Source organism: Heterodontus francisci, unplaced genomic scaffold (assembly GCF_036365525.1).
Source record: "Heterodontus francisci isolate sHetFra1 unplaced genomic scaffold, sHetFra1.hap1 HAP1_SCAFFOLD_51_2, whole genome shotgun sequence".
NCBI classification, from domain to species: Eukaryota; Metazoa; Chordata; class Chondrichthyes; order Heterodontiformes; family Heterodontidae; genus Heterodontus; species Heterodontus francisci.
Genome location: NW_027141369.1, coordinates 4,842,529 through 4,864,626, shown reverse-complemented (window position 1 = coordinate 4,864,626; position 22,098 = coordinate 4,842,529). Strand labels below are relative to the sequence as shown.

The following is a 22,098-nucleotide window of genomic DNA, read 5'->3' as shown; positions in this document are numbered from 1 at the left end:
TGTTTTGTCACATCTTCAAAGAATTCAATAAGGCTTGTGAGGCATGACCTGCCCCTCACAAAGCCATGCTGACTGTCTCTAATCAAACTATGCTTTTCCAACTAATCATAAATCCTGTCTCTCAGAATCCTCTCCAATAATTTGCCCACTACCGACATAAGACTGACTGGTCGATAATTCCCAGGGTTATCCCTATTCCCTTTCTTGAACAAGGGAATAACACTTGCCACCCTCCAATCATGTGGTGCCACTCCAGTGGACAGTGAGGACGCAAAGATCATCGCCAAAGGCGCGGCAATCTCTTCCCTCGCTTCCCGTAATATCCTTGGGTATATCCCGGCTGGCCCCAGGGACTTATCTGTCCTCATGTCTTTCAAAATTTCCAGCACATCCTCCCTCTTAACATCAACCTGTTCAAACATATCAGCCTGTTCCACGCTGTCCTCACAAACGTCCAGGTCCCTCTCACTAGTGAATATTGAAGCAAAGTATTCATTTCGGACCTCCCCTACCTCCTCCGACTCCAGGCACAAGTTCCCTCCACTATCCCTGATCGGCCCTACCCTCACTCTGGCCATCCTCTTGTTCCTCACATAAGTGTAGAACGCATTGGGATTTTCCTTAATCCTACCCGCCAAGACTTTTTCATGTCCCCTTCTAGCTCTCCTAAGTCCATTCTTCAGTTCCTTCCTGACTACCTTGTAACCCTCTGGAGCCCTGTCTGATCCTTGCTTCCTCAACCTTAAGTAAGCTTCCTTCTTCCTCTTGACTAGCTGTTCCACATTTCTTGTCATCCAAGGTTCCTTCACCCTACCATCCCTTCCTTGCCTCATCGGGACAAACCTATCCAGCAGTCGCAGCAAGTGCTCCCTAAACAACCTCCACATTTCTGTCGTGCATTTCCCTGAGAACATCTGTTCCCAATTTATGCACCCCAGTTCCTGCCTAATAGCATTGTAATTCCCCCTCCCCCAATTAAATATTTTCCCATCCCGTCCGCTCCTGTCCCTCTCCATGACTATAGTAAAGGTCCGGGAGTTGTGATCACTATCACCGAAATGTTCTCCCACCGAGAGATCTGCCACCTGGCCTGGTTCGTTGCCAAGCACCAAATCCAACATAGCCTCCCCTCTAGTCGGCTTATCTACATATTGAGTCAGGAAACCTTCCTGGACACACCTGACAAAAACTGCTCCATCCAAACTATTTGCACGAAGGAGGTTCCAATCAATATTAGGGAAGTTGAAGTCACCCATGACAACAACCCTGTTAGTTCTGCACCTTTCCAAAATCTGCCTCCCAATCTGTTCCTCCGTGTCTCTGTTGCTATTGGGGGGTCTATAGAAAACTCCCAATAAAGTGACTGCTCCTTTCCTGTTTCTGACTTCCACCCATAATGACTCAGTAGACAAACCCTCCTCGATGACCTCCCTTTCTGCAGCTGTGATACTATCCCTGATTAACAATGCCACACCCCCACTTCTTTTACCTCCCTCCCTATTCCTTTTGAAACATCCAAACCCCGGAACATCCAACATCCATTCCTGCCCCTGTGATCTCCAAGTGTCCGTAATGGCCACAACATCGTAGCTCGAAGTACTGATCCATGCTCTAAGTTCATCACCCTTATTCCTGACACTTCTTGCATTAAAATAGACACACTTCAACCCATCATACTGGCTGAAACTTTGCCCTGTCAACTGTCTAACCTTCCTCACAGACTCTCTGCACTCTGTATCTGCCTGTTCAACAGCTACCCCATCCACTGATCCGCAGCTCCGGTTCCCATCCCCCTGCCAAACTAGTTTACACCCTCCCGAAGAGCTCGAGCAAACCTCCCGCCCAGGATATTGGTGCCCCTCCAGTTCAGATGCAACCCATCCTTCTTGTACAGGTCCCACCTTCCCCAGAAGGTATCCCAATGATCCACATAACTGAAGCCCTCCCTCCTACACCAGCTCTGTAGCCACGTGTTCAGCTGCACTCGCTCTCTGTTTCTAGCCTCACTAGCACGTGGCACCGGTATCAATCCTGAGATTACTACTCTGCTCGTCCTGCCTTTTAGCTTCCAACCTAACTCCTGTATTTGCTTTTCAGGTCCTCATCCCTTTTCCTAGCTATGTAATTGGTACCAATATGTACCACGACGTCTGGCTGCTCCCCCCCCCCCCCCTTAAGAATCCTGTAGACTCGATCCGAGACATCCCTGACCCTGGCACCCGGGAGGTAACTTACCATCCGGGAGTCTCGTTCGCGACCACAGAATCTCCTGTCTGTTCCTCTAACCATTGAATCTCCTATCACTATCGCTCTCCTATTCTCCACCCTTCCCTTCTGAGCCGCAGAGCCAGGCTCAGTGCCAGAGACCTGGCCGCTGTGGCTTTCCACTGGTAGGCACCCACCCCACAACCGTATCCAAAACGGTATACTTATTATTGAGGGGAACGGCCACAGGGGATCCCTGCACTGTGCGCCTATTCCCTTTCCCTCCCCTGACGGTCACCCAGCTACCTTTATCCTGTGACCTAAGTGTCAGTACTTCCCCATAACTGCTCTCTATCATCCCCTCTGCCTCCCGCATGATCCAAAGTTCATCCAGCTCCAGCTCCAGTTCCCTAACGTGGTCTGCGAGGAGCTGGAGTTGGGTGCACTTCTCACAGGTGAAGTCAGCAGGGACACAAGTGGTGACCCTTACCTCCCACATCCTGCAAGAGGAGCCCTAGCTTCCATCCCCTCTGCTCGAAATTGACAACAGAGAATAAAAAAATATAAAGGAAAACCTTACCTTACCAAACCCTCCACACAAGAGTCCTTTTTTATGGTTGGAGGACGAGGATGGGTGGGAGACACTACACGTGTAGTGTTTCGGGTTTAGCCACTGCCCGAATATATAAGTTCACTTACCAAGCAGTCCCCGTGTCCGCGTCCGCCGAATCGCCAGGTAAGTACTTTATAGTGAAACGTACCTTCCCAGCTGCCCACTGGCTCGCACTATCACCGCTACTGCTGATCAAAGGTGTTGCTGTAATAAAAACAGAAAATGCTGGAAATGCTCAGTAGGTCTGGTAGCATCTGTGCAGAGAGAAACAGTCAACAGTTCAGGTCTGTTTCCTTAGCTCACATTAACTTTGTTCTTTCTCCACAGATGCTGCCAGACCTGCTGACTATTTCAAGCATTTTCTGTTTCTGTTTCAGATTTTCAGCATCTGCAGTATTTTGCTTTTCTCCGTGTGTTGCTATGTCTGGGACTGTTTGAGTGCAATGCTATTGCTTTATAAACAGCGTTGAAACAAACATTTATCTCACGAACACACAGCACTAATACACAGCTGGATATAAACAGCAGCCTGCAGCAGAGGGCGCAGTGGAAGTTTATTAACACAAATAATTCACCAGCACAATATTTACTGCTATCCTCAATCACACCACCCTTCATCTTAACACGTTTTATTCTCGATTCACATCAACTTCTTCCTTCCAGTAAACACTTCAATTTGGAACACAGCTTCCAAATCACCTTTATTCACAAACCTGAACACAAGCTGCAAATGCTGCAAACACACACCAGCCCAGACTTTCCCCTTTCTGTCAACCCATTCCTGCATCACTGCCTCTCCACCAACAGTTGTTGCTAGAATCATACAATCATAGAATGGCTACAGCACAGAAGGAGGCCATTCAGCCTGTCGAACCCGTGCTGGCTCTCTGTTAGAGCAACTCACCTCGTCTCACTCCCCAGTCAGTTCAATTTCGGTGGTGGGAAAACTTCTCGAAAGAATAATTCGGGACAAAATTAATAGTCCCATGGACAAATGTGGGTTAATTCAAGAAAGCCAGCATGGATTTGTTAAGGGAAAATCATGTTTAACTGTCCTGCTGGAGTTTTTTGATGAGGTAACAGAGAGGGATGATGAGGGCAATGCTGTTGATGTGGTGCACATGGACTTTCAAAAGGTCTGGCAGAATCTGAAAGGTCACTGACCTGAAACATTAACTCTGTTTCTCTCTCCACAGATGCTGCCAGACCTGCTGAGTACTTCCAGCACTTTTTATTTATATTTCAGATTTCTAGCATCTGCAGTATTTTGCTTTTATTGACTTTCAAAATAAGTTTGATACAATGCAACACAACAGACTTGTGAGCAAAGTTATAACTCATGGAATAAAAGGGACAGTGGTAACATGGATATGGAATTGGCTGAGTGACAGGAAACAAAGAGTAGTGAGCAATGGATGTTCTTCGGACTAGAGGAAGGTTTGTAGTGGAGTTCCCCAGGAGTCAGTGTTGGGACCCTTGCCTTTCCTGATATATATTAATGACCTAGACCTTGGTGTACAGGGCAGAATTTTCAAGTTTATGGATGATACAAAAATTGGAAGCATTGTGAACTGTCAGGATGATAGTGTAGAACTTCAAAAGGGCATAGAAAAGATGGTGGAATGGGAGGACAGATGACGGGTGAAGTTCAATGCAGAGAAATGTGAATTGATTCATTTCGGTAGGAAGAATATGGAGTGACAATATAGAATAAAGGGTACAATTCTAAAGGGGGTGCAGGAGCAGAGAGACCTGGGGTTATATGTCATTGGTTGAGAGAGTGGTTAATAAAGCATACAGTATCCTCGGCTTTAGTGATAGAGGCATAGAGTACAAGAACAAGGAGGTCATGTTGAAATCGGAAGCCATTTCTCGTGTATAGGCGGAGCGCACGCGGGACTGCTGGGTAAGTGAGGTTACATATTTGGGCGGTTGCTTGACCCGAAACCCTATTCGGGTAGTGTCTCCCACCCATCCTCCTCCTCTAACCAAAAAAAAAGTTCTGTCCGTTGGATTGCTAAGCTAACAAGTTTTGACTTTTTTTTTTTGGTTTTCAGTAGATCTGTTGGGAATTTAGAATAGTGGGAATGGAGGTTAAGGCAGTTGAATGTTCCTCCTGCAGAATGTTGGAGGTAAGGGTCGCCAAGAGTGTCCCTGCTGACTGCATCTGCAGGAAGTGCACCCAACTCCAGCTCCTCGAGAACCGCGTTAGGGAACTGGAGCTGGAGCTGGATGAACTTCGGATCATTAGAGAGGCGGAGGGGGTTATTGAGAGGAGTTATAGGGAGGTAGTCACACCTCAGGTAAAAGAAGTAGGTAGATGGGTTACCGTCAGGGGAAGGAGAGGGAACCAGCAGGCAGTGCAGGGATCCCCTGTGGCCGTTTCCCTCAACAACAGGTATACCGTTTTGGATACTGTTGGGGGGGACGACTTACCAGGGGTAAGCAATGGGGTACAGGTCTCTGGCCCAGAGTGTGTCCCTGTTGCTCAGAAGGGAAGGGGAAGAGGAGCAGAGCATTAGTCATTGGGGACTCCATAGTTAGGGCAACAGATAGGAGGTTCTGTGGGAACGAGAGAGACTCACGGTTGGTGTGTTGCCTCCCAGGTGCCAGGGTTCGTGATGTCTCGGATCGTGTTTTTGGGATCCTTAAGGGGGAGGGGGAGCAGCCCCAAGTCGTGGTCCACATAGGCACCAACGACATAGGTAGGAAGAGAGATGGGGATTTAAGGCAGAAATTCAGGGAGCTAGGGTGGAAGCTTAGAGCGAGAACAAACAGAGTTGTTATCTCTGGGTTGTTGCCCGTGCCACGTGCTAGCGAAGCGAGGAATAGGGAGAGAGAGGAGTTGAACACGTGGCTGCAGGGATGGGGTAGGAGGGAGGGTTTTGGTTTCCTGGATAATTGGGGCTCTTTCTGGGGTAGGTGGGACCTCTACAAACAGGATGGTCTTCATCTGAACCAGAGGGGTTCCAATATCCTGGGGGGGAGATTTGCTAGTGCTCTTTGGGGGGGTTTAAACTAATTCAGCAGGGGGATGGGAACCTAAATTGCAGTTCCAGTGTACAGCATGTTGAGAGTAGTGAGGTCATGGATAAGGTTACAAGGACGCAAGAGGGCACTGGCAAGCAAGAACTTGGTTTAAAGTGTGTCTACTTCAACGCCAGGAGCATCAGGAATAAGGTGGGTGAGCTTGCAGCATGGGTTGGTACCTGGGATCTCGATGTTGTGGCCATTTCGGAGACATGGATGGAGCAGGGACAGGAATGGATGTTGCAGTTCCGGGATTTAGATGTTTCAGTAAGAACAGAGAAGATGGTAAAAGGGGGGGGGGGGGGGGTGTGGCATTGTTAATCAAGGAGAGTATTACGGCGGCAGAAAGGACGTTTGAGGACTCGTCTACTGAGGTAGTATGGGCCGAGGTTAGAAACAGGAGAGGAGAGGTCACCCTGTTGGGAGTTTTCTATAGACCTCTGAATATTTCCAGAGATGTGGAGGAAAGGATAGCGAAGATGATTCTCGACAGGAGCGAGAGTAACAGGGTAGTTGTTATGGGGGACTTTAACTTTCCAAATATTGACTGGAAATACTACAGTTCGAGAACTTTAGATGGGTCAGTTTTTGTCCAGTGTGTGCAGGAGGGTTTTCTGACACAGTATGTAGACAGGCCAACCAGGGGCGATGCCGCATTGGATTTGGTACTGGGTAATGAACCCAGCCAGGTGTTAGATTTAGAGGTAGGTGAGCACTTTGGTGATAATGATCACAATTCGGTTAGGTTTACCTTAGCAATGGGCAGGGACAGGTATACACCATCAGGGCAAGAATTATAGCTGGGGGAAAGGAAATTATGATGCGATTAGGCAAGATTTAGGATGCGTAGGATGAGGAAGGAAACTGCAGAGGATGGGCACAATCGAAATGTGGAGCTTATTCAAGGAGCAGCTACTGCGTGTCCTTGATAAGTATGTACCTGTCAGGCAGGGAGGAAGTTGTCGAGCGAGGGAGCCGTGGTTTACTAAAGAAGTTGAAGCACTTGTCAAGCGGAAGAAGAAGGTTTATGTTAGGATGAGACGTGAAGGCTCAGTTCGGGCGCTTGAGAGTTGCAAGCTAGCCAGGAAGGATCTAAAGGGAGAGCTAAGAAGAGCGAGGAGAGGACACGAGAAGTCATTGGCGAATAGGATCAGGGAATACCCGAAGGCTTTCTATAGGTATATCAGGAATAAAAGAATGACTAGAGTTAGATTAGGGCCAATCAAGGATAGTAGTGGGAAGTTGTGTGTGGAATCAGAGGAGATAGGGGAAGCGTTAAATGAATATTTTTCGTCAGTATTTACAGTAGAGAAAGAAAATGTTGTCGAGGAGAATACTGAGATACAGACTATTAGGCTAGATGGGATTGAGGTTCACAAGGAGGAGGTGTTAGCAATTTTGGAAAGTGTGAAAATAGATAAGTCCCCTGGGCCAGATGGGATTTATCCTAGGATTCTCTGGGAAGCCAGGGAGGAGATTGCAGAGCCTTTGTCCTTGATCTTTATGTCGTCATTGTCAACAGGAATAGTGCCGGAAGACTGGAGGATAGCAAACGTTGTCCCCTTGTTCAAGAAGGGGAGTAGAGACAGCCCTGGTAATTATAGACCTGTGAGCCTTACTTCGATTGTGGGTAAAATGTTGGAAAAGGTTATAAGAGATAGGATTTATAATCATCTTGAAAAGAATAAGTTCATTAGCGATAGTCAGCACGGTTTTGTGAAGGGTAGGTCGTGCCTCACAAACCTTATTGAGTTTTTTGAGAAGGTAACCAAACAGGTGGATGAGGGTAAAGCCGTGGATGTGGTGTATATGGATTTCAGTAAGGCGTTTGATAAGGTTCTCCACGGTAGGTTATTGCAGAAAAAAACGGAAGTATGGGATTGAAGGTGATTTAGTGCTTTGGATCAGAAATTGGCTAGCTGAAAGAAGACAGAGGGTGGTGGTTGATGGTAAATGTCCATCCTGGAGTTTAGTTACTAGTGGTGTACCGCAAGGATCTGTTTTGGGGCCACTGCTGTTTGTCATTTTTATAAATGACCTGGATGAGGGTGTAGAAGGGTGGGTTAGTAAATTTGCGGATGACACGAAGGTCGGTGGAGTTGTGGATAGTGCCGAAGGATGTTGTAGGTTACAGAGGGACATAGATAGGCTGCGGAGCTGGACTGAGAGATGGCAAATGGAGTTTAATGCGGAAAGGTGTGAGGTGATTCACTTTGGAAGGAGTAACAGGAATGCAGAGTACTGGGCTAATGGGAAGATTCTTGGTAGTGTAGATGAGCAGAGAGATCTTGGTGTCCAGGTACATAAATCCCTGAAAGTTGCCACCCAGGTTAATAGGGCTGTTAAGAAGGCATATGGTGTGTTAGCTTTTATTAGTAGGGGGATCGAGTTTCGGAGCCACGAGGTTATGCTGCAGCTACACAAAACTCTGGTGCGGCCACACTTGCAGTATTGCGTGCAGTTCTGGTCACCGCATTATAGGAAGGATGTGGAAGCTTTGGAAAGGGTGCAGAGGAGATTAACTAAGATGTTGCCTGGTATGGAGGGAAGGTCTTACGAGGAAAGGCTGAGGGACATGAGGTTGTTTTCGTTAGAGAGGAGGAGGAGAGGTGACTTAATAGAGACATATAAGATAATCAGAGGGTTAGATAGGGTGGATAGTGAGAGTCTTTTTCCTCGGATGGTGATGGCAAACACGAGGGGACATAGCTTAAAGTTGAGGGGTGATAGATATAGGACAGATGTCAGAGTTAGTTTCTTTACTCAGAGAGTAGTAGGGGCGTGGAACGCCCTGCCTGAAACAGTAGTGGACTCGCCAAATTTAAGGGCATTTAAGTGGTTATTGGATAGACATATGGATGAAAATGGAATAGTGCAGGTCAGATGGTTTCACAGGTCGGCGCAACATCGAGGGCCGAAGGGCCTGTCCTGCGCTGTAATGTTCTATGTTCTATTGTACAAGACACTAGCCTCAGCTAAAGTACTGCTTCCCGTTCTGGGTGCCACACTTTAGGAAAGATGTGAAGGCATTGGAGAGATTATGGAAAAGATTCATGAGAATGGTTCCAGGGATGAGGAACTTCAGTTATGTAGATAGATTGGAGAAGTGAGGACTGTTTTCCTTGGAGAAAAGAAGGCTAAGAGGAGATTTCATAGTGGTATTCAAAATGATGAGGGGTGTGGACAGAGTGGATAGGGAAAAACTGTTCCCACTTGTGAAAGGATAGAGAACGAGAAGGCACAGATTTAAATTAATTGCTAAAGAAGCAAAAGCGACATGGGGTAAAACTTTTTCACACAGCGAGTGGTTAAAGTATGAACTGCCTGAGAATGTGATGGAGGCAGGTTCAATTGAAGCATTCAAATGGGAATTAGACTGTTATCTGAAAAGGAAGAATGTGCAGGATTATGGGGAGAGGACGGGGAAGTGACATGAGGTGAATCGCTCATTTGGAGAGTCAGTGCAGACACGATGGGCCAAATGGCCTCCTTCTGTGCAGTAACAATTCTGTGATTCTGTGATTCCAATATTCAAGTCATTTCTATATATGGTGGTCCTGACACTGACCCTTGTGGACATCACTGTTCACCATCTTCCATTCTGAAAAACAACCAAATACCACAACTCGCTTTTCTTGATATTTCATCCATTTTTTAACCCAAGCAGATACTGACCCTCCTATTCCAGGAGCCACAGTTTTGTTACCCAGCCTTTTATGTGGTAGTTTGTCAAACGCTTTCTTAAAATCCATATAGACAACATCCATTGCTTTCCCTTCATCAACCTTTTCTGTTACTTCATCAAAAAAATCAGTTATATTAGTGAAGAAGTGGAAAGGTGCTGAACCTCTCAGTTTTCGGTCTACCCAAACCAAGTTCAAGACCTGAATAATGAACCGATTGCCTCATTAGTTCTGTGAATAATACAATGATTTAATAGACAAAGTTTTGAAACATTCCTGCCCATAAATCTTGAAAACAGAGAGTGTGTGGATCTCCTGACTCAGAATGTTTAATGGATACAGTCCTCAGATCCGACAAGGAACCCCTGAACATCCACAGTAAAGACAGTGTGGATGAGGAAATGTAGGAGCCGGGATCTGAAACACAGGGACGGCCGAGCTCTCCTGTCATTGAACTTGTGTGTCTGCTCTGCTCGCCGCACTTCCGGCTCTACTTTGTTTCCAATGAAAAGATGAAAAGGGCCGTTCGGTTTTCCTCTCACTGACAGCGTGTTTCACTCGGGTTAATATAACCCGGGACTTTTGCTGCTGAAATGAATTCTGCAAGGTCCCAGCAAACACACCGGCTCCCTCCTTTCTCCCCTCTTTCTCCCGGATTGTTTTACCAGGAGGGGCACAATAATAACAAACCCCCTGCAGGGAATGACGACAAATTGAGCATCTAAATGGGGCAAGTGGGCAGCTTTCTGGGTTCTAGGTTCCCCCTACCCCGCCCCTCCCTCCCTCCAGTCCAAGCCCCTCTTCACTTTCTTTGGGACTTTGATGAGGGTGAAATGGGGAAAGTTCCCATTGATGTTTGAATGCTGAATTGCTGCAGGGATCTGCGAACGCGTGATGCAGCCCCGCCCCCAGTGGGACGTCACAATGAGGAGTGGGGCGCATGCGCAGCCTTTCCCAACCCAGTCTGTGAAGCCATTCACTCAATCAGGGGAAGATGCTTTAAATCAGCTGCGAATGGAGACTTCCTGGGCCCGGGGGAAGGGAACAAAGAGCACCTGCTTCCAGCAGCCACTGCTTTGGGAGCGTGTCCGCAGATGTGCTCAGAGATTAGCATTGAGTGGTGGGAAGTTGAGGGGGAGTCGGGGAGTGTTTGTAACAGACTTTTTTTTTATTTCCAAAATATACTTTATTCATAAAAATCTGTAAAAATTACATTGCCAAACAGTTTCCAAACAGCACCAAAAAATACAAACATTGCAAGGGAGGTCAGTTTCCTTCAATACTGTCATAAGTTTCTTCCCAACCCTTCCGTTTCACAATTGTCATGTCAATTACAGTTTTACATTTACAGCAATTGAGAATATTAACGATACAGTTCGAGGGGTTTCCCATGGATCCAGCCCCTCAGTCCAGCTTGGTGGGGGAACCTTACACTGTGGTCTTTCCCCATTGAGCCTTTGCTGCGGCTGCCCCAAGCTTTAGTGCGTCCCTCAGCACGTAGTCCTGGACCTTGGAATGTGCCAGTCTGCAAGATTCGGTCGTGGACAACTCTTTGCGCTGGAAGACCAGCAGGTTTCGGGCAGACCAAAGGGCGTCTTTCACCGAATTGATAGTCCTCCAGCAGCAGTTGATGTTTGTCTCGGTGTGCGTCCCTGGGAACAGCCCATAGAGCACAGACTCCTGTGTGACAGAGCTGCTTGGGATGAACCTTGACAAAAACCACTGCATCTCTTTCCACACCTGCTTTGCAAAGGCACATTCCAGGAGGAGGTGGCTGATTGTCTCTTCCCCACCACAGCCAACGCGGGGGCACTGTGCGAAGGGGGCAAGACTTCGGGTGTGCATGAAGGATCTGACGGGGAGGGCCCTTCTCACCACCAGCCAAGCTACGTCTTGGTGCTTGTTTGAAAGTTCTGGTGATGAGGCATTCCGCCAAATGACTTTGACGGTCTGCTCGGGGAACCATCCGACAGGATACACCGTTTCCTTTTCCCGTAGGGCCTTGAGGACATTCCGTGCAGACCACTGCCTGATGGACCGGTGGTCAAAGGTGTTTGCCCGCAGAAACTGCTCCACGAAGGATAGGTGGTACGGCACCGCCCAACTGCATGGAGCGTTCCGCGGCAATGTGACCAGGCCCATCCTTCGCAACACCGGGGAAAGATAGAACCTCAGCACGTAGTGAAACTTGGAGTTTGTGTACTGGGGATCTACACACAGCTTGATGCAGCCGCACACGAAGGTGGTCATCAGGATGAGGGCCACGTTGGGTACATTTTTCCCGCCCTTGTCCAGAGATTTGAACATCGTGTCCCTCCAGACGCGGTCCATTTTAGATCCCCAGACGAAGCGGAAAATGGCTCGGGTGACTGCCACGGCGCAGGAGTGGGGTATGGGCCAGACCTGCGCCACGTAGAGCAACAACGTGAGCGCCTCGCACCTGATGACCAGGTTCTTACCCACAATGGAGAGAGATCGCTGCCCCCACATGCCCAACGTTTGTCGTACCTTGGCTACTCGCTCCTCCCATGTTTTGGTGCACGCCCCAGCCCTTCCGAACCATATCTGTTTGTAACAGACACTGTGGAGCTGGAGCTGCTCCCGGAACATGGAGTGAGCCGGGGACATGGGGAAGGGAGAGTTCATTCTCGGACAGTGTCTGTACAGGCTCAGGGAGACACAATGGGAAGAAATCACTATTGAAAATCACTGACAATTTTACCACCCAAAGGAGAGGGAATTTTCCTGCTTTAGTTCCAGTCTCTCACTGTTTGTTGGATCGTGAACAGTGGGGGAAAAATAGCCGCACAACAACGATGTGGACAGTTTGACAAAGAGCATTTATTGCAGACACCAGGTGAGAAGTGTGAAAGGCACATTTTAAATAGTGGCTGTTTGTTTTCCGTTGAAATAGAAATGCGACTGTGTAAAGGTCACTGCTCTGTCGGACAGTCCCAGTCATTGAGCAGTGCAGGGCTTGTGTTGTTTCTGAATGACACAAACTTGTTGTAAATCCACTGCAAACACCTGGTAAACAGAAGCTGAATGCTGCAGTACTGCAGTGGAGTCAGACACTGACACTGTTTGTGATCCTGGTTTTCATTTTGTGATTGTTCATAATGATTATTATTGGGACGATTACATTGATCGCTTTTGTATCTTCTATCTCACCAGTTCTTTCATTCCTGCTGGAAAATACACGAAGGAACCTGAATGGATGTGGTGATTCTTGGACACAAAGAAAAGTGCAGCGAGCTCATTCCAACACACAGTCGGTACAGGATCACTCCCAAAGCACAGAGATACTGCCAGCTCATCAGTTCCACTGGAACAAACAAAAGAAGTAGTCACACAGACACTGATCCCAAAGTCAAGAGACACATTTTCAATCCAACAGTCAAACAACAGCAGGAGAGACAGAAGTTGTTTCTATTTCACTCCAATTCAGTACAGCTGACAGGTTGATCCATCAATCACAGTCCAAAAACAAACTCACCATCGGATCTAAATAAACTCTGTCACCATGGTTACATTTTAAATATAAAATCTGAAATAGAACAGACAAAATTTACAGAATTGAAAGGTACAGAATGAATGCAAGGAGGCTTTAAGGGGATTTGGACAGGTTCAATGAATGGGCAAGAACATGGCAGATGGAATATAATGTGAATAAGTGTGAAATTCTCCACTTTGGTGGAATAAATAGAAAGACAGAGTATTTCTTAAATGGTGAGAGGCTGGGAAGTGTCGATGTCCAAAGGCACCTGGGTGTCCTTGTTCATGAGACACTGAAAGCTAGTATGCAGGTGCAGCAATCAATTAGGAAGGCAAATGGTATGTTGGCTTCATTGAAAGAGTATTTGAGTACATGAGTAAAGATGTATGAAGTCTAGATGAGACTGCACCTGGAGTATTCTGTACAATTTTGGTTTCCTTATCTAAGGAAGGATAGACTTGTCATAGAGGGAGTGCAACAGAGATTCACCGGTCTCATCCCCTAGGATGGTGGGATTGTCTTATGATGAGAGACTGCAGAAACTGGGCCTAAATTCTCTAGAGTTTTGAAGAATGAGAGGTGATCTCATTGAAACAGACAAAGTTCTTCCAGGGTGTCACAGGGTAGATATGGATAGGATGATTCCTCTGTCTAGTGAGTCTAGAACAAGGGGACACAGTCTCAGAATAAGGGCAGGCCATTTGAGACTGAGATGAGCAGGAATTTCTTTACTCAGAGGGTGGGAACTCTGTGGAATTCTTTATCCCAGAGGGCTGTGGAAGATCAATCATTGAACATATTCAATACAGAAATCGATAGATTTCTAAATACTAACAAGATCAAGTGATATGGAGATAGCAGGGAAAAATGGCGTAGAGGTAGATGATCAGTCACGATCTGTTTGAATGTTGGAGCAGGCTCGATGGGCTGAATGGCCTAATGCCCCTATTTCCTATGATCCTATGAATCCCAATAATGTACATCAGACGTTAGACCAAGTTATGCATTACATACCAGTTCAAAAATCCCACAGAGATTAAGACTGAAAGATACAGTATCAATTCCATTACTTCAAAATGAAGGACTTGGAGCTTGCAGACCAGCCCATGTATAAGATTGAAAGTTATATTTTCATTCACAATCGTTTTCACAGAGCTAAATATTGAATACCAATCCACAACTTGTACAGGACTACCAAATAAAACCTACAACTGTAAAATACAGTTAATCCATATTTTAAATTAAACACAAGGCAAATAAATATTGATACATTAAGAGAGCAGGAAACAGTGAGAGCAGAATGGAGCAGAAAGAGCCCAGGAGAGGGAGCAAGAGTTCACTCGGAGAGCAGGGAACAGCGAGAGCAGGCGTCAAAAAAGGCAAAGGAATACACAATTAATGGGAGAACACTGAACGGTGTAGGGGAAGTGAGGGACGTTGGAGCGAATGTCCACAGATCCCTGAAGGTAGCAGGACAGGTCAATAAGGTGGTTCAGCAGTTATATGGAATCCTTTCCTTTATTAACTGAGGTATAGAGTATAAGGGTGACCTGGTATCCATGTCAATAAGTCACTGACAGCTAACATGCAGGTGCAGCAAGCAATTAGGAAGGCTAATAGTATGTTAGCCTTTATCGCAAGAGGATTTGAGTACAGGAGTAGTGAATTCTTGCTTCAATTGTATCGAACCCTGGTTAGACTGCACTTGGAGTACTGTGTGCAGCTTTGGTCCCCTTACCTTCGGAAGGATATTATTGCCATAGATGGAGTGCAAAGAAGGTTCATCAGACTTGTTCCTGGGATGGTGGGACTGTCCGATGAAGTGAGATTGGGGAAACTGGGGCTGTATTCTCTAGAGTTTTGAAGAATGAGAGGTGATCTCATTGAAACTTACAAAATATTTAAAGGACAGTCAGGGTAGATGCAGCTAAGATGTTTCCCCTGGTTGGGGAGTCGAGAACCAGGGGACGCAATTTCAAAATAAGGGGCAAGCCACTTAGGACAGAGATGAGGAGAAATGTTATTCCTCAGAGGGTTGTGAATCTTTGGAATTCTGTAACCCAGAGGGCTGTGGAAGCTCAGTTATTGAGTATGTTTAAAGCAGAGATTGATAGATTTCTAAATACAAATGACATAAGGGAATATGAGGAAAGTGTGGGGAAAAGGGCATTGAAGTGGATGATCAGCCATGATCATATTGAATTTTGGGGTAGGCTCGATGGGCAGAATGGTCGACTCCTCCTCCTGTGTTCCTATGTTCCTAACTCCACATTATCGATGAGATACAGCCTCAGGCTGACTTGTCGGGTGTTGCAAACAGATATCACTGCTTCTGATCTTCACCAGAACAGAGAGTGAGATGTAAAATTGATCATCAAACAGACTGTGAGAGAATACAACAGAATAAAACACATGGAAAGACACTGTGGAATAACAAATAGATTTGATTGGAATGTTGAATTTTGATTGGAATGGATAAAACAGCAGAAACAGCAGAATAAATTGGGACAGAAAAGAGAAACTGATGGGAAGAAGGAAGAAAAGAAAGGATGGATCTGTTCACTTTTTTCAGTTTTTTCACTGGTCCATAAAAGCTGGATTAAAAAAAGATGCAAAAAACAGAGAATTTCACCAAAAAGGGAGATTAAATGCTGCCGAAACCTTGGATCGAAGGATGCCCCAACAGATCACCTGTTTAACTGTCACCTCACTGGGGGATTTCAATCAATGAGCAATATTACTCTCTGCTTTTCTTTTGTTAAATGAAACCACTGCTGTCACTTGGAGTTAATATCCCTGTGTTCCAACTCCTGAATAATAAAATTGTGAGTTTCGCGATATTTTCTGGACACATTCCCTGCTGAAAGAACTAAGAACTCTTTTCTAATTTACACAATACTATATACACACTCATCAAGCCTCCTAAACGAGCATCCTTGGTGCTGCTCTCTCTTCTCCCAAACCTCATCTCATGTGACTGTTACATCATCACTCTGATTGTGGGAGGGATTGATCCCACTGTCTTCAGCATTAACCCTTTACAGCCTCATACTGCACTGTCTGTCCAAAAAAATCGGTGGAGGGAACTTGAATTATCAAAACAGCAACAGCTGCCAGTTGAAAATCAACTCAACCCATCAGAGAGAGAGAGAGAGAGAATGTCAGAGAACTTCCTGCATTCAGTCCTGACCCTGTCACACTCAGCAGCTGCTCACCCAGACCCCACTCTCATCAACACTGAACATTTTTACTGAGACCCTTCAAATACTGTTTATAAAAGGCCGCAAAGATCAAAGTTCACACAGTTGTATTAAATACAACAAAGTTTAATATCTTCTCACCGTTTCTCGGTAACCACATGAGACATAGGTTTTCTTATTTGGTTCCTTTGATTTTTCTTGTTCCTGACTGACAAATATTCCAAACCTCAGATGAACCCTCCCACTTGCGTCATGTCCCAGTCTCGGTTAAAAGCAACACATAATGACACAAACACTCTCCTTCAGTGAGATTAATATCAAGCTGTTTTCCAGGTTGAATGTGACTGTGAACAAATTTCTGTCAAAGAAGTTACCTTTGATGTATCAGCACTGAAGTTCTGTACAAGGAGGAACAGCCATTGCAAACTCATATCCTTCACAAAGGCTGTTCTTGTATGTGATTGAAATTCATCATGTATTTTGAATTAAAGCTCACAAGACACAGATGTCAGTGTTGATAATGAAACTTTTCAAGCATGTTGTTACTGTGAAATAAGGCTCTGTTGGGAGTTGAACCCAAGATCTCCTGTTTATTGGACAGGTGCTTTAACCAACTGAGCTACAGAGCCAGATTGCAAATGTGCGTGCAATTGAAATCAGAGGAAGACCTTGCAGATAGTGGGCAGACTTTGGCGAGTCAAGAGCTGAGTTCGTCACGGCAGAGTTCCCAGCCTCTGACTCGCTCTTGTAGTTGTAGCTGTAGTTGTAATTGTAATAGGCAACCGTCCGTCTCGGAAGACGATGGGCTACACCCGGGGTGTACGTCACTTCTGTGTGAAGCATCGTTTGTTGTGGCTGTGGAGGACGACTCGTGAGTGACGATCCCTTCCACAGCTGGTACAGATGAATATCATTGGCCCGAGGTCGACTGATAATTTTTCCTTCCTCTGAGCTCTCTTTCCCACCATCTGGTCATTTCTTTTGTCCTCTGCTTTTCCCATGGTCTTCCTGAATGCCTTTCTCCAGGAATTCCAGTCAGCAGGAAGGACTTCCCATGCATCGACTCCAATCCCAGTCAGCTTGAGATCTCGCTTTGCAGATGTCCTTGCATCACAGACGTGGGTGACCTGTTGGTCTCGTGCTGATAGCAAGCTCACCAAAGAGCATGTCTTTGGCAAAGCGACCGTCATCCATTCAGCACACATGACCCAGTCAACAGAGTCACCGCTGACTCAAGAGGGCAAACATGCTGCAGATCCCTGCACGCTGGTGTACTTCTGCATTCGGCACTCTGTCCTGCCAGGAGATGCCCAATATCCATCTGAGACAGCGGAGGTGGAAGCTGTTCAGCTGCTTTTCTTGGCTTGCATAAGTTGTTGATGCTTCTCTACTCACAAGGAGGGTGCTGAGAACACAAGCCTGGTACATGTGGAGTTTTGTATTTTCGATCAGTTTGGTGTCGGTTTACACTCGTCTTCTCAACTTTGACATGACAGCTGCAGCATTGACAATCCTGGTGCTGATTTCAGTATCAAGGGACAGATTGCTGGTGATTGTTGATCGAAGGTCTGTGAAGCTGTTGACAACCTCCAAAGTGAGGCTGTCGATGTTGATGGAAGGTGGAGTCTCTACGTCCTGGCCCATAACTTTGATCTTCCTGCTGCTGATCGTCAGTCCAAACTCCTTGCAGGCCAGGGAGAACCGATATACAAGCTGCTGTTAATGAACTTCATTATGGGATGTCAGCACAGCGTCATCAGCAAACAGCAACTCACAGACCAAGAACTGACTCATTTTGGTCTTGGTGCGCAGTCTTGCCAAGATGAACAGCTTGTCATCAGCTCTGGTATGCAGCTGGACACCCCCATCTGAGTCACTGAAAGTTTAAAATAGCAGCATGGAGAAGAATATGCCAATTGTAAAGGATGTGAGCTGTGAGGAGGTTACAAGGAGGCTTCCAGGGGACTTGGACAGGATAAGTGAATGAAATGACAGATGGAATATAATGTGAATAAGTGTGAAGTTATCCACTTTGGTAGAATAAACAGAAAGACAGAATATTTCTTAAATGGTGAGAGGTTGGGAAGTGTTGATGTCCAAAGGGACCTGGGTGTCCTTGTTCATGAGACACGAAAAGCTCGCATGCAGGTGCAGCAATCAATTAGGAAGGCAAATGGTATGTTGGCCTTAACACGAGGGGTCATGAGTACAGGAATAAAGATGTCTTGCTGCAATTGTATAGATCCTTGGTGAGATCGTGCTGGAGTATTGTGCACAGTTTTGGTTTCCTTATCTAAGGAAGGATATACTTGCCACAGAGGGAGTGCAACGGAGGGTCACCAGACTAATCCCTGGGATGGTGGGATTGTCTTATGAGGAAACTGGGCTTGTATTCCTTAAAGTTTCATTTAAAAGGCCATTTAAAACTGAGATAGGGTGGAATTTCTTCACTCAGAGGGTGGTGAATCTTTGGAATTCTCTACCTCAGGTGTTTGTGAACGTTCAATCATTGAGCATGTTCAGGACAGAAATTGATAAAAATCTTGATACTCATGACATCAAGGGATTTGGGGAGAGCGCGGGAAAGTGGTGTTGAGGTAGATGATCATCAAGGATGGAATTGAATGACAGATCAGGCTCGACAGGGTAAACTGCCTCCTCCTACGTTCCGAAGAGAGTTTGCACCAGGACACAGCCCTGTTTTACCCCACTGCTGATCGTGAAAGTGTCTGATGTTGCTCCATTGTAACTGACGGAACTGTGCATGTTCTCGTGGAAAGAAGAGATGACGCCCAAGAGTTCAGGAGGGCAGCCTAGTTTCCACAGCAGTTTGAAGAGTCCGTCTCTGCAAACAAGATCGAAGGCCTTGGTGATGTCTATAAAGACAATGTAGAGTGGTCTGTACTGTTCACAGTACTTCTCCTGCAACTGCCGAAGTGTGAAAATCATGTCGACTGTCGATCTACCAGCTCTGAATCTGCACTGAGACTCAAGATAGATGTGATGTCAGGGTCTGCAATCTGGTCAGAGCAATGCGAGCAAAGACCTTCCCCACAATACTTAGCAAGCAGATGCCTCGCTAATTGCTGCAGTCAAAGCGATCGCCTTTATTGTTGCACAAGGTGACAATGTTTGCATCACGCATGTTGAGAGGCGCAGATCTCCCCTTCCAACAGAGACACAGAAGTTCATGGGGATGCTGCAGCAGAGCTGCTTTTCCACTTTTGATGATTCCAGGTGGAATATCATCATTTCCCAGGGCTTTACCACTGGCAAGACGGTCAATGGCGTTGTTGAGCTCTGTGGTGGTGTCGCTGTCCAGCTCCTCCATGACAGGGAAGTCTGGAATGGTGCTGAGAGCTACTTCAATGACAATGTTCTCCGTTATGTAGAGTTCAAGGTAATGCTCCACTCACCTTTCCATCTGCTTGTTAGGTTCAGTGATGATCACCCCTGTCTTTGTCTTCAAAGGTGCTGATTTAGTTACTGCTGCTCCCATTGCTTTCATAATTTTTTTTTTTATTCATTCATGTGATGTGATCATCACTGGCTAAGCCAGCATTTATTGCCCATCCCTCATTTCCCATGAGAAGGTGGTGGTGAGCTGCCTTCTTGAACCGCTGCAGTCTGTGTGAGGTAGGTACACCCACAGTGCTGTTAGGAAGGGAGTTCCAGGATTTTGACCCAGCAACAGTGAAGGAAAGGCGATATAGTTCCAAGTCACGATAGTGTGTGGCTTGGAGGGGAACTTGCAGGTGGTGGTGTTCCCATGAATTTGCTGCCCTTGTCCTTCTAGTTGGTAGAGGTTGCGGGTATGGAAGGTGCTGTCTAAGTAACCTTGGTGTGTTGAATTCCTTCATATGTCCCTCTCGCATCCCCCAGATTCAGTGGCAGTTTGTATGCTGTTGCAGAGTTTTAACCAGTATTGATTGGTGCAGTGCCGAGCAGTCTGCAGAGACTTGTTTCTGGCAGCTCTGAGAGCATCTAGAGTTTGTTTGCTGGAGACTTGTTTGTAGTTCATGAGGACTCTCTTCTTAGTTGCAGTAACTGACTCCATTTCAGTCCAATAAGCCTCAAACCAGTCAGCATTCCTCCCATCTCTTTTCCCATACACAGCGAGTGCAGAGTTATAGATGGTGGCGTGCAGATGATTCCACTTTGATACCACACTGAGGCCTTGGGCGTTTTCTGAAAGAGCCTGATCGAGGATGTTGAGGAACTCCTGGGTCCTTTCTGGATCAGTGGTTCGGCAAGTGTTGATCCGAGAACGACCTTTCTTCTTGGATGGGTGAAGCTTTCTTAGCTGAAGCCTGACCTTGCTACACACCAGGGAGTGCTCAGTGTCACAGTCAGCGCTATGATAGCTGCGTGTGATGAGGACACTGCTGAGGGTGGTACGTCTGGTGATGATAAGGTCTAGCTGGTGCCAGTGGCATGATCTCGGATGTCTCCAGGACACCTTGTGGCACAGCTTGACCTGGAAATAGCTGTTCGTCACACAGAGTCCATGGTGACAGCATAGCTCCAGAAACCTCTGTCCATTTTCGTTCATCTTGCTAATCCCCTGGTGCCCTATGCTCGTTGGCCAAGCTGTAGTCAGTACCCAAGCTTGCGTCGAAATCCCCTAGAAGATACAGTCCCTCGGTGCTGGGAATTCTACTGATGGCAGTGTCAAGTGTCTCATAGAATTGATCCTTGACATCTGGGGTGGAGGTGAGTGTCGGCACATAGATGCACATGCGATTAACTGGGCCCGCGCTTGTTGACAAGTGAAGGGTAAGAAGTCTATCTGAGCCTACTGTGGGTGGTTCACTCATCACAAGTAGCATGTTATTTACTGTGAAACCCACTCCATGCTCACGAGTTGCCTCTTGGGCTTTCCCCTGCCAGAAGAAGGTGTAGTGTTTCTCTTTGAGGGATCCACTTTGAATGAGTCTAGTTTCTTGCAGCACAGCAATGTCCACATTGAGCCTTGTGAGTTCCTTGTCAATCACAGCTGTCTTGTGTGTGCTATCAACCTGCAGAAGGTTGTCGGTAAGGCCAGGACACATGGTGCTTACATTCCAGCTTGTGATGCGAAGCACTGGTGTCTTCTTTGTTGAGTTTGTCTTGCCTGGTGCATAGATTATCAATCCGCCAGTTGAGAGATATCTCTCGAACCTGCAAGCACCCATTGAAGCAAGTAGGTCGTGGCAGGACAGCACCGAACTGACTGGGGGCTGCACAGCTTGGAGTAGGTGGTAGTTATCCATTGAGACGCGATGATCTCTCCCACTGTCAAAAGTAGCCCCTGGTGCTCATACTCTACACCAATTGAGTGAGAGCTTATAATCGGTAACTGTTTCTTCCCATGTTTTGCTAATGTTTAACCATGAAGCTGGAGTGTCCTCTCCAGGGCACAGGCCTGGGAAAATAGTATGGAGACACTGAGCATCAGGACCCCCTCTCAGCATTGCTAGTATTGTCCAAAGGAAAGGAAAAAAACAGTACTATTTGGTAGCAGCTCTGCTGTAGGAGTTGTTGGAAAACTACCTGATAAGTAACAGGTATGGGACTCCACTCCGGATTTACTGTCCAGGTTTACTCCCTAAGCCTTCTTCTCTCTCAAGACACCCACAGGGAAGTGAGACTTTTTGCCCATAGATGGGGCTCTGTTTCTTGGCATCAGGATGGAACCACACGCCAGTGGGCCTGCATGACATGCACAAGGATATCACACACTGTCCCATCCCTGTGATAGCTCAGAGAGATACCCTGAAGATAATATACCCCACAGGAAAATCACAAACAGCCCCCTCCCTAGGACAGCTCAGGGTCAGACACTGCACACACTGCAACAACAGTGACATTACTGGATTAGTCCCTCCATTC

At 46.5% G+C, this 22,098-nt stretch overlaps 1 non-coding gene across 1 annotated transcript; it reads right to left on the bottom strand.

Annotated features, from left to right (window-relative positions):
* Nucleotides 1-16,782: 16,782 nt before the first annotated feature.
* On the bottom strand, nucleotides 16,783-16,856 carry trnai-aau (transfer RNA isoleucine (anticodon AAU)). The gene has a single exon. It is a non-coding gene; the product is annotated as a tRNA-Ile (tRNA).
* Nucleotides 16,857-22,098: the final 5,242 nt, after the last annotated feature.